Raw genomic sequence first — 13,903 nt, forward strand, 5'->3', positions numbered from 1 at the left:
GACGAGATAAACACCGCACTGAAGAGGAGAAGAATTTTGTAATAAGTTAAACAAAAAGACAAGTAAGGAAGGTTAAGTTCGGGTGTAACCGAACATTACATACTCTGTTGAGAGCTATGGTGACAACATAAGGCAAAATAACCATGTAGGAAAATGAACCGAGGGAAACCCTGGAATGTGTTTGTATGACATGTGTATCAAATGAAAGGTATTAAAGAGTATTTTATGAGGGAATGGGCCGTAGTTCTATAGGTGGACTCCATTTAGGCATATAGCCTTAAAGGTGGATCAGGGTTGACTCTAGAATGCGTTTGTACGATATGGGTACCAAATGAAAGGTGTTAATGAGTATTTTAAAAGGGAGTAATCCTTAGTTCCATAGGTGGACGCCGTTTCGAGATATCGCCACAAAGGTGGACCAGGGGTGACCCTAGAATTTGTTTGTACAATATGGGCATCAAACGAATGATGTTAATGAGTATTTTAAAAGGGAGTGGGCCTTAGTTCTATAGGTGGATGCCGTTTCGAAATATCGCCATAAAGGTGGACCAGTGGTGACTCTAGAATGTGTTTGTACGATATGAGTATCAAATTAAAGGTATTAAGGAGGGTTTTAAAAGGGAGTGGTGGTTGTTGTATAGGTGGTCGCCTTTTCGAGATATCGCCATAAAGGTGGAACAGGGGTGACTCTAACATGCGTTTGTACGATATGGGTATCAAATGAAAGGTGGTAATAAGTATTTTAAAAGGGAGTAATCCTTAGTTCCATAGGTGGACGCCTTTTCGAGATATCGCCATAAAGGTGGACCAGGGGTGACCCTAGAATTTGTTTGTACAATATGGGTATCAAAAGAAAGGTGTTAATGATTATTTTAAAAGTGAGTAATCCTTAGTTAAATAGGTGGACGCCGTTTCGAGATATCGCCATAAAGGTGGACCAGGGGTGACCCTAGAATTTGTTTGTACAATATGGGCATCAAACGAAAGGTGTTAATGAGTATTTTAAAAGTGAGTGGGCCTTAGTTCTATAGGTGGACGCCGTTTCGAAATATCGCCATAAAGGTGGACCAGGGGTGACTCTAGAATGTGTTTGTACAATATGGGTATCAAAAGAAAGGTGTTAATGAGCATTTTAAAAGTTAGTAATCCTTAGTTCCATAGGTGGACGCCGTTTCGAGATATCGCCATAAAGGTGGGGCAGGGGTGGCCCTAGAATTTGTTTGTACAATATGAGTATCAAAATAAAGGTATTAATGAGTATTTTAAAAGGGAGTAATCCTTAGTTCCATAGGTGGACGCCGTTTCGAGATATCGCCAGGGGTGACTCTAGAATTCGTTTGTGCAATATGGGTACCAAACGAAAGGAGTTAATGAGTATTTTAAAAGGGAGTGGGCCTTAGTTCTATAGGTGGACGCCTTTTCGAGGTATCGCAATAAAGGTGGACCAGGGGTGACTCTAGACTTTGTTTGTACGATATGGGTATCAAATGAAAGGTGCTAATGTGTATTTTTAAAAGGGAGTGGGCCTTCGTTCTATAGGTGTTCGCCTTTTCGAGATATCGCCATAAAGGTGGACCAGAGGTGACTTTAGAATATGTTTGTACGATATGGGTATAAAATGAAAGGTGTTAATGAGTATTTTAAAAGGGCGTGGGGCTTAGTTTTATAGGGGACGCCTTTTCGAGATATCGCCATAAAGGTGGACCAGGGGTGACTCTAGAATGAGTTTAAACGATATGGGTATCAAATTAAAGGTATTAACGAGATTTTTAAAAGGGAGTGGTGTGAAGGCGTTTTCCAGATATCGACCAAAATGTGGACCAGGGTGACCCAGAACATCATCTGTTGGATACCGCTAATTTATTTATATATGTAATACCTGCCAAGATTTTAAGGGTCTTTTATTTCGCCCTGCAGAACTTTTCATTTGCTTCTACTTAATATGGTAGGTGTCACAACCATTTTATGAAGTTTTTTCTAAAGTTATATTTCGCGTCAAAAAAACAATCCAATTACCTTACCATGTTTCATCCCTTTTTTCGTATTTGGTATAGAATTATGGCATTTTTTTCATTTTTCGTAATTTTCGATATCGAAAAAGTGGGCGTGGTCATAGTCTGATTTCGTTCATTTTTCATACCAAGATAAAGTGAGTTCAAGTAAGCACGTGAACTAAGTTCATTAAACATATGTCGATTTTTGCTCAAGTTATCGTGTTAACGGCCATGCGGAAGGACAGACGGACGACTGTGTATAAAAACTGGGCGTGGCATCAACCGATTTCGCCCGTTTTCACAGAAAACAGTTAACGTCATAAAATCTATGCCCCTACCAAATTTCAAAAGGATTGGTTAATTTTTGTTCGACTTATGGCGTTAAAAGTATCCTAGACAAATTAAATGAAAAAGGGCGGAGCCACGCCCATTTTGAAATTTTCTTTTATTTTTGTATTTTGTTGCACCATATCATTACTGGAGTTAAATGTTGACATAATTTTCTTATATACTGTAAAGATATAAAATTTTTTGTTAAAATTTTACTTTAAAATTTTTTTTTTTTAAAGTGGGCGTGGTCCTTCTCCGATTTTGCTAATTTTTATTAAGCGTACATATAGTAATAGGAGTAACGTTCCTGCCAAACTTCATCATAATATCTTCAACGACTGCCAAATTACAGCTTGCAAAAATTTTAAATTACCTTCTTTTAAAAGTGGGCGGTGCCACGCCCATTGTCCAAAATTTTACCAATTTTCTATTCTGCGTCATAAGTTCAACTCATCTACCAAGTTTCGTCTTTTAGGTGTCTTTTGTAAAGAATTATCGAACTTTTTCGGTTTTTCGAAATTTTCGATATCGAAAAAGTGGGCGTGGTTATAGTCCGATATCGTTCATTTTAAATAGCGATCTGAGATGAGTGCTCAGGAACCTACTTACCAAATTTCATCAAGATACCTCAAAATTTACTCAAGTTATCGTGTTAACGGACGGACGGACGGACGGACGGACATGGCTCAATCAAATTTTTTTTCGATCCTGATTATTTTGATATATGGAAGTCTATATCTATCTCGATTCCTTTATATATGTACAACCAACCGTTATCCAATCAAACTTAATATACTCTGTGAGCTCTGCTCAACTGAGTATAATAATGCAATTTGTAAAATAGCAGATATGGTGAATTACTGCTAAGAGAAGGTCTTTATTTAATAATGTTGGGAAAAATTTAAACAACGTGACAACAGGACGGACAAACTAAAAATTGCTTCAAATAAATGTTGTCACACATTTAAAAGCAATAAGCGCAACCTTTGCCTAATTCATACGAGAAGGTCTTTACTTTACGACTTCTGTGGGAACGACTTTTTGGACCTCTCGAACCCTCGAGTCTGTGAATTTTATTAGCATCTTACGACATGCATGACGTCCCGCTGATGAACTCATTGAATACAAACCAGAATGTTATTCATGCAAATTTTTTGTTCCTCATAGAGTTGGATAACGTGTAAAGTCCAAAGTTGAGCAAGGATCTTTATAGAGGGTTACAACGGAGGCATCCCTTGCCCTCTCCTTGTCCCCCTTCCTTTTTTCTTTCTAATCTCTATACATTTAACTCAGAAGTTTACTGACTCTTTGTAATGAAAGGCATTTCATCCACCTACTGAAAAAGAAGAGGGAGTAGGTTTTGGGTCCCTTGAAGTTTCCGCGAACGGTTTTATGTATGCATGGCTATACATATATGTACTCCTGCCTGACCCACGCTGCACGATTTTAAAGTCGTCGAGCATATGTTTTATAAGCGATTTATTTCAAAAACGCCTTATCTGAAAATTTGGTTTGAAGAACGTCTTTCTCTGAATTGAATTTATTCGCATGTAAGGCGTTTCTAGGTAACACGAATTTGTAGGATCAAATTAAAAAGTTGTTTTCATCAGCCCCGAATCGAAAGTTCTACTTTTCGTCAGGTAAGTGTGAAAAATGTGTGAAGCTGTTGACCACAAAAAATCCGTTGCTGATTTTCTTACGTACGTATAACTTCTTAGATAAAACTTATAACTTCGTTTTTGTAGAAAATCGCCCAAGATATGACGTTAAAATATGCATTATGTTCGTGTGTTTATAATTTCTTTTAATTATTTTAATTACCCATCATATGGCTGCGATAAGGTTAATTATATCTATATTTATCTGTAACAATGGAGATATTTTAATACGGTAGATATGCCGTGAGTTTGCTTGAGTACATATAAATGTCTATGATGGCCCAATTTAACATCAGTTCGCGATGTTCAGCCACTTGAAGGTGCAATGCGGACTTAAAGCATTGCCGTTACTTGAATTATAAGGTAAATAAATTGGCTCGAAAAAGTCTCTAATAAATCGTGCTCTGAATTTATTCACTGTGAATATATTTACTCATACTTTTAATCTATTTTTGGTCGTTTATTACTTATAGTGGCTATAAAAAGACATACATTAAAATTGATAATGAAATTTGAACAGTCTATTTGAATAGAGCGATAATCACAAAGGGCACGAAAGGGTTCAGGCAATTATAAAACTGAAAGAACTCTTCATCATTTAACAAATCGCTACTTTATCCACAGTCGCCACACATGCTCTTTTCTGGACCAAATGTCGTAGGGAAAAAGGATCAAAACTATAAAGAGAGGATCAATATTTGCTGAGCTTTATTTACGTAGCATACTTAAGTTGAAGAAGTTATTTAATGCAAAATTATATTACTACCTCCATATATTTAGGGGGATCGGAAGGGTTTATATGCTGTTTTGCAGTGTAATTACATGTATGCCTGGGGAGCACTGTTAAGTAATTGGCTTACCACCATCGTTCTGATAGTGCTGACACAATCGTCTTACTTTAGAGAGCACATGTTTACAGGGAATATAGTGCTTTTGTGGAATTAAATTTTTAGTGGCTTCGTGATGATTTTCCCTATTTACCTATTAAGACCGTAATGTAAAGTTTACTTGAAAGACTGGCCACTCTGACTGATTTCGTTATCCTACCCTAAACTTTCGGCTCAGGCTAGTGTGAGATAGCGTGTCTATGTAAATATTTAAAGGTATAATGTTATAAATGAAATAAGCCTTTTATTTGCATCAAACGATAAAATTTAAAAGAGCCTGAGTCAAAATTCCTTAATTCTAACATTTTCTTATATTGATTGAATTTGTATTAAAAAAATGTATAAAAAAGTCTGAACGTGTTAATTTGTGGCAAAATGCAGACATTTTTTTAAGTTTCATTGTCGCGCAGAAACATGAAGCTATAAAAATCTAGTATGGGCAATAAAGATTAATAATTTTGAATAATCTTCACAGTATTCCACAATCCCGCTATTAAGACAGTTAGGTTAGGTCAGGGGAAAGCTGCCCTAGTAAGGGAAAATTACTTGGACAGCATTAAGGTCCGTTGTGATACCAAATAAAAAAAAAAATAAATGTAAGCCGCGATAACCTCCGAAGAGATCTAAGGCCGAGCTTCTCTTCCAATTTGCGTCGTGCTCCTCTTGATTTGCCCTACAAATCGGCCGGACGGGACCTACATGTTTTATGCCGACTCCGAACGGCATCTGCAAGGCAGATGAGTTTTCACTGAGAGCTTTTCATGGCAGAAATACACCCGGAGTGCTTGCCAAACACTGCCGAGGGGCGACCCCGCTTAGAAAAGTTTTTTCTAATTGAAAAATCTTATTTCTAAAATTTTGATGTGGCTTTGCCCGGGAGTTAAACCCAGGGCATACGGTGTGATAGGCGGAGCACGCTACCATCACACCACGGTGGCCGCCGATACCAAATAAAATAAATAAAAATGGGCCCAAGAACTCAAAACCAAAAACCTGCTCACTCAAGCTTTTGGTACGGCGTCAACAATATATGAAAAGAAACAGCTGTTAAAGATAAACAATGAATTTCTTCAGTTTCTTAGTAGTTTTTCTTTTGCATAATTTTTTTTTAGTCATAAGCCACCTTTTCACAAGCCGGGTCACATATACATAAATACATCTAACTAAAATTAGTACGCATTCTTTAAATAAGTTGATATTGTTCATGTTTAAAGTAAAAATTAATTGATCAATTTTCAGTTGACGCATTTGATAGATCTTTTGCTTGGAAATCGTTTAATTTTTTTGTAAGTTCGCGGCAACACTGGCTACTGTCTCCTCACTCAGCTGAGTGTCTCTTAAAAGCAACGTTTTGGCCTTCTGAGTGGTCTTATAGTCGCAGAGGGGTACCACAACTTTGTTGATAGCTGCTTTCAGCTTCATCACGAAGGAGAGCGTTGTCGTATTTTTGCTCTGCGCGTTCTGCCGTAACCAGGTCATCACAAACTAGCCACACTTATTGATTGAGGACTGAGAAACTATAAAACATAAATTTAAAGCTACAGCCTGATCAGGTAGGATGAACCTGATAGGAGTTGCGTTTGACCTTTCGAGTATTTCACGTATGCGGTGCATGTTGTATTGCTTGAAAATATTGTAACCAATTTACTTGCAATTCCTCTTATTTGCAATCCACTGCTAAGTTCAAATCACTAAACTGTTGAATAAATAACTCCAATATGTAATAATGCAAAATGGCCTTTTTAAAGTACTTCACAATAACACTCAAGCTGGAGACATTGGTGCTTTATCGGTAACCGTATCGGTACCCTTATAACAGCTGATTCGACCAACCTTATGAGAATCAATGCAATCGATTATTGGTGCCGCTAAGGTCGTAACCGTATCGTAGCCAACCAATTCGGTTTTGGTTTACCGTCGTAACGATAAACAGGTGATTACGTTAGGGATACGGATACAGCGATACGACATACGGCACCAATGACTCCGGCTTCAAACTGTGCAACGAATAGCTTGCTTAATAACCGAACTGATTGATAGTTCAAATGAAACTCTACTATTCAAACTAATACTGCTCTTGCTCGCTAGATAGCGTCTTAGTCGAAACTGCTTGACAGCTCAAATCAAACTGAATTCCAGCGCCTCTACAATTGCCGCCTTTTATACTCTTTGATTTCAACCTTCGCATCTTCTAGGCGCTTCCAGAATCTACTAGTCCAGCAGCTCTCAAACTTCTCAGCTGTAAGTACAATTTTATAGTTTTTCTCATTGCATACTTATAGGAGGAGTATCTCAGATATATGCATGTGTTTGTGCATTGCTCTCCGATGCTCCTATACGTACATGGTACATATGTGTAGACGCAATTATTGTTTCGTTTATGTAGATACATAATGATTGATCTATGGATGTGAATTCACATCACTGCTTAGCATCGGCTTAGAGACGATAGCATCGCTTAGTGCTGCTAACATTCGTTACAATATTAAGATATCTCTGCGTATCTACTTTATAACGGCTTTTGAGTCCGAACATCAGAACCGCGTGTGTATTGTAACACTCATCGCAGCAGTGTTGGAGCCTGCCAACCGTAAGCTAAAAACCGCAGCTTGTAATTCTAGTCTCGGTATTGACACTGCAAATTATGTCGACTTTTTGCCGAGCAGAGTCCGTGTGTAACAAGAGGCTTAGTGTACGTAATTACCAGCGTCTACTAATATGGTGGGAGCGGGTCATCACAACCGGCGCAGCACCGCCATACCTTTTGCGAGAATATCTTAAATCCCGATTTTCAGCCTAGGCAAGACCTAATCCGAAGAATTTTCAGAAAGAGATTTGGTTGAAAGGTCAAAACTCAGCCACAATAAAATCTCGACAAGCCACAAGCCAGACATATTTTCTGTAATAATAGGGAACAAATTTAAAATTTTCATGTTTGGTCGGGATTTTCTGTCCAAATTTTGTAATTCAAAATCATGTCATACACCCTTAGACAACATTTCGTAGGTGCTGCAATAAAGTCTGGTAGCTCCATCTGACAAAATTTTACAATAGAAAAAAGAAATAAATTAAGGAATTACGTATAAAAAGGGAAGTTATTCTTCCACTTGCAGATTTCTTAACAAAGCCTCCTTACATTGACTTGAACCATTATGTAGGACTATTTCTAACTACTTTCCAATTAAATTATAGGCTAGGTTCAACTGGCCGGTCAATAAAAAACTCTCATAGACTGAATGTGTCTAGTAGTACCGAGATTTGCCTGAAGACCAATCCGAAGAAACCCAATCAGGTGCCAGGACGTTATAGAATAACCATGTCCTCTTGGCAAATACTACAAGCTTTCTAAGACCTATTATTACTGCTGCCTCGAAATCTGGCAACTCTGCCGCCCCTAAAAGCTGGGGTATTGACCTGGCGAACGTGCGACACGAACACAGAACGTTCTCAGCCGTTTGTTCCTGCAGCTCGCACTTCCTACATCTGTTGTTACTGATGAGGCCCAACTTATAAGCATGTGACGCCAGAAGGCATTGTCCAGTTAGTTTGCCCATCGTTAGCCTTAAGTCATCTCTCGTAAGAGAGATAAACCACTTTGTGAGTCTAATATCTTAGGCTTTGCACATGATCTTAGAGTAAAAATTTTCATTATTTTTTAATAAGGTAATAATCAGCCAACTACCAATGTCGCTAATCGGGAGGAAATATAAGTAATTTTTACAAAAATTTAATGTCTTTTTTGGTATGGAAATTTATATTAAAACGACACATTAACATACTGTTCGCACCAAAAAATATCATTTACATATTTTAATTGCTAAAGCGACATATTAATTTAAAACAAGTAAGAACGGGACTATCTTCGGCTGTGCCGAAGACTTCATACCTTTCATGAATGGGGCTGAACAATAATCTTATCCCGTTCGTAATCTCCGAATAATCGGATGTATAAGATAAGAAATATATAGTGAACAGATCTACATACCTTAACGATTTTTAAGATAAATATAAAATAAAAAACAGGTAGGTACTTTGTGTGAGGATGCAAAGTTTCAGGTTTTTTGTGGTCTGCGTGTAAAAACTATGACTACGAATCACGTATTTCAACAATATATGACGTAAACGTAACTATTTGATGAAATTTGATGAATTTTGAAGCTTCTAGCCGTAAAAAGGGGGCAAAAATTAGAGTTTATATGGGGTATATAATATATATACCACCGATCTCTATGATTTTTTCAGACAACAATATATGCTATATACGTAAGCATATGGTGAAATTTGAAGCGTTTAGCTGTTAAAAAGGGGCAGAAATTGCGCAAAGTTTCTTAACTGAACAATCGGTTGTATGAGATATATACTATATATACCACCGATCTCAATGATTTTTTCAGACAACAATATATGCTATACACGTAAGCATTTGGTGAAATTTGAAGCTTCTAGCTGTTAAAATGAGGAAGAAATTGCGCAAAGTTTCTTATCTGAACAATCGGTTGTATGGGATATATACTATATATACCACCGGTATCTATGATTTTCTCAGACAACAATATATGCTATACACGTAAGCATTTGGTGAAATTTGAACATATCTAAACGATTTTTAAGATAAATATAAAATAAACAAGTAAAAACGGGACTGTCTTCGGCTGTGCCGAAGACTTCATACCTTTCATGAATGGGGCTGAGCATCCGAATAATAGGATGTATAAGATAAGAAATATATAGTGAACAGATCTACATACCTTAACGATTTTTAAGATAAATATAAAATAAACAAGTAAAAACGGGACTGTCTTCGCCTGTGCCGAAGACTTCATACCTTTCATGAATGGGACTGAACAATAATCTTATCCCGCTCGTAATCTCCGAATAATCGGATGTATAAAATAAGAAATATATAGTGAACAGATCTACATACCTTAACGATTTTAAAGATAAATATAAAATAAAAAACAGGTAGGTACTTTGTGTGAGGATGCAAAGTTTCAGGTTTTTTGTGGTCTGCGTGTAAAAACTATGACTACGAATCACGTATTTCAACAATATATGACGTAAACGTAACTATTTGATGAAATTTGATGAATTTTGAAGCTTCTAGCCGTAAAAAGGGGGCAAAAATTAGAGTTTATATAGGGTATATAATATATATACCACCGACCTCTATGATTTTTTCAGCCACCAATATATGCTGTATACGTAAGCATATGGTGAAATTTGAAGCGTCTAGCTGCTAAAAAGGGGCAGAAATTGCGCACAGTTTCTTATCTGAACAATCGGTTGTATGAGATATATACTATATATACCACCGATCTCAATGATTTTTTCAGACAACAATATATGCTATACACGTAAGAATTTTGTGAAATTTGAAGCTTCTAGCTGTTAAAATGGGGAAGAAATTGCGCAAAGTTTCTTATCTGAACAATCGGTTTATGAGATATATACTATATATACCACCGGTATCTATGATTTTCTCAGACAACAATATATGCTATACACGTAAGCATTTGGTGAAATTTGAACATATCTAAACGATTTTTAAGATAAATATAAAATAAAAAATAGGTAGGTAATCTGTGCGAGGATGCAAAGCTTCACGTTTTTTGTGGTCTGCATGTAAAAACTATGACTACGAATCACGTCTTTCAAAAATATATGACGTAAACGTAACTATTTGATGAAATTTGATGAATTTTGAAGCTTCTAGCCGTAAAAAAGGGGCAAAAATGACAGTTTATATGAAGTATATAATATATATACCACCGATCTCTATGATTTTTTCAGGCAACAATATATGCTATATACGTAAGCATTTTGTGAAATTTGAAGCTTCTAGCTGTTAAAACGGGGCAGAAATTGCGCAAAGTTTCTTATCTGAAAAATCGGTTGTATGAGATATATACTATGTATACCACCGATCTCAATGATTTTTTCAGACATCAATATATGCTATACACGTAAGCATTTGGTGAAATTTCAAGCTTATAGCTGTTAAAATGAGGCCGAAATCGCAAAAAAATATATATATATTATATATATATACTATATATACCATCATATATATATATATATATCACCGATCTCTATGATTTTTTGACACAACAATACATACTATATACGTAAGCAATCGGTGAACTTTGAAGCTTATAGCTGTTAAAATGGGGTAGAAATTTGCTAAAAGTTTCTTATCTGAACAATCGGTTGTATGAGATATATACTATATATACAACCGATCTCTATGATTTTTTCAGACAACAATATATGCTATATACGTAAGCAATCGGTGAAATTTGAAGCTTATAGCTGTTAAAATGGGGTAGAAATTGCGAAAAGTTTCTTATCTGAACAATCGGTTGTATGAGGTATGTACTATATACAACCGATCTCTATGATTTTTTCAGACAAAAATATATGCTATATACGTAAGCAATCGGTGAAATTTGAAGCTTATAGCTGTTAAAATGGGGTAGAAATTGCGAAAAGTTTCTTATCTGAACAATCGGTTGTATGAGATATATACTATATATACAACCGATCTCTATGATTTTTTCAGGCAACAATATATGCTATATACGTAAGCATTTTGTGAAATTTGAAGCTTCTAGCTGTTAAAACGGGGCAGAAATTGCGCAAAGTTTCTTATCTGAAAAATCGGTTGTATGAGATATATACTATGTATACCACCGATCTCAATGATTTTTTCAGACATCAATATATGCTATACACGTAAGCATTTGGTGAAATTTCAAGCTTATAGCTGTTAAAATGAGGCCGAAATCGCAAAAAAATATATATATATTATATATATATACTATATATACCATCATATATATATATATATATCACCGATCTCTATGATTTTTTGACACAACAATACATACTATATACGTAAGCAATCGGTGAACTTTGAAGCTTATAGCTGTTAAAATGGGGTAGAAATTTGCTAAAAGTTTCTTATCTGAACAATCGGTTGTATGAGATATATACTATATATACAACCGATCTCTATGATTTTTTCAGACAACAATATATGCTATATACGTAAGCAATCGGTGAAATTTGAAGCTTATAGCTGTTAAAATGGGGTAGAAATTGCGAAAAGTTTCTTATCTGAACAATCGGTTGTATGAGATATATACTATATATACAACCGATCTCTATGATTTTTTCAGACAACAATATATGCTATATACGTAAGCAATCGGTGAACTTTGAAGCTTATAGCTGTTAAAATGGGGTAGAAATTGCGACAAGTTTCTTATCTGAACAATCGGTTGTATGAGATATATACTATATATACTGTTAAAAAATGTACCTATATACTTTGCACTTTCGTACTTGAGTTACACTACTATAATTACATCTTAGTAAGCAATGTTTTTTCTATATGACTTTTGTACAAAATTAATAAGATTTTTTTTTCAGTCAATAAAAATTCATTCACTGCGTTTAAACAAATCGTTTTTCATCAGGTTATGGGCCCAGACCCGCATACTGAATTGTGCTAGTTTTTCTATATGTACGGTTGCAAATAAAATCGCGAATTTTTATAATGGCTTCGTCACTTTATTCGATCGACAAATTGGATGACTCGAATTATGACTCCTGGTGCGTTCAAATGCGCAGCGTTTTGGTACATGGCGGTTTTTGGAGAGTGGTCAATGGACAGACCAAATTAGAAGATTCAATGACGGCTGATGAGAAAACGGCGTGGGAGTTGCTGGACGAGAAAGCATTGGCAACAATTGTTTTAAGCGTGAAATCTAATCAGTTGCTACATTTAAAGGAAGCGAAGACATCGGCACAGGCGTGGGAACAGCTTCAGAATGTGTATAAACCTAGAGGGCCAGTACAAAAGGTGGCATTATATAAGAAGTTGCTGAACCTACGTATGCGGGAAGGCGAAGGTATGTCAAGTTATTTGAATTCTTTTGCGGAGGTTACAGGGAAATTGTCCGAAACTGGTATTGACTTACAAGAAGAGCTTCAAACGATCATTTTGCTAGCTAGTCTACCAAGGGAGTTCGAAAATTTTGTAATTGCCATCGAAACGCGCGATGAACTTCCTAAGTATAACGTGCTTAAGGTTAAACTTTTGGAAGAAGCGGAAAGAAGAGGTCAACATACTGATATTCAAGCTGAAAATAGTCAGCAGGCGTTTGGTGCTAGGAATGCAGCAAAGAAACATCAGAAATCGGCGAAAGAAAAGTCCCAATTTACTGGTAAATGCTTTAAGTGTGGCAAAAAAGGCCACTATGCGAGTAAATGTGAGAAAGGTAAGAAAGGGGAACAATCCTCATTTTCTATGGTTGGTGTTGCAGAAACAAAAGCTCTTGATAAGACATCCTGGTATCTTGATAGTGGTGCTACATCTCATATGTGCAATAACAAAACCTTATTTTCTAAGTTAACAGATCATAAGGAGAAAATAATGCTAGCAGGGGATACGTATATAGAGTCTCAGGGCAAAGGCGAAGTGAAATTGTTTTACAAGCAAAGAGAGATAGTTTTGAAAAATGTTCTTTATTCACCAAAGCTCAAGGCGAATTTCATATCGGTGAGTAAGGCGGTTCAGCATGGTTTGATAGCAATTTTTTCGTCCGATCATGCAGTTCTGAAGAATGCAGCAAATGCGGTTATACTCAAAGCTATGAGACAAGAAAATTTGTTTGTGATCTCAAGTGAAACAGAGCGTTTGTTCACCATTACGGGTGAGCGAGAAATATGGCATAACAGATATGGTCATTTAAACTATCAAAGTTTAAGTCAGTTAGTTCAGCATGATATGGTTCGTGGAATGCCATCAATTAAAAGCAGCGAGAAAGTTCATTGCGACTCATGCATGGTAAGCAAAATACATACTTTGCCATTCTCAAGTTCTGAGAGTCGTGCTACAGAGTTGTTGGAGCTGATTCATAGCGACGTATGCGGCCCTATCAATGTAAGCTCACTAGGTGGCTCCAGATATTTCCTTACTTTTATCGATGATAATTCAAGGCAGATATTTGTATATTTTTTGAAGGCTAAG

At 36.3% G+C, this 13,903-nt stretch overlaps 1 protein-coding gene across 1 annotated transcript in view; it reads left to right on the plus strand.

Annotated features, from left to right (window-relative positions):
- Window positions 1-4,286: 4,286 nt before the first annotated feature.
- Window positions 4,287-13,903, plus strand: part of LOC137242148 (membrane alanyl aminopeptidase-like) — a 164,084-nt gene continuing 154,467 nt past the window's right edge. Inside the window, exon 1 of the mRNA XM_067769527.1 lies at window positions 4,287-4,345. The gene's annotated coding sequence lies outside the window, so the exon portion shown is untranslated. The remainder of the gene's footprint in view (window positions 4,346-13,903) is intronic.

This window comes from Eurosta solidaginis, chromosome 1 (genome assembly GCF_040869045.1).
Source record: "Eurosta solidaginis isolate ZX-2024a chromosome 1, ASM4086904v1, whole genome shotgun sequence".
NCBI lineage: Eukaryota > Metazoa > Arthropoda > Insecta > Diptera > Tephritidae > Eurosta > Eurosta solidaginis.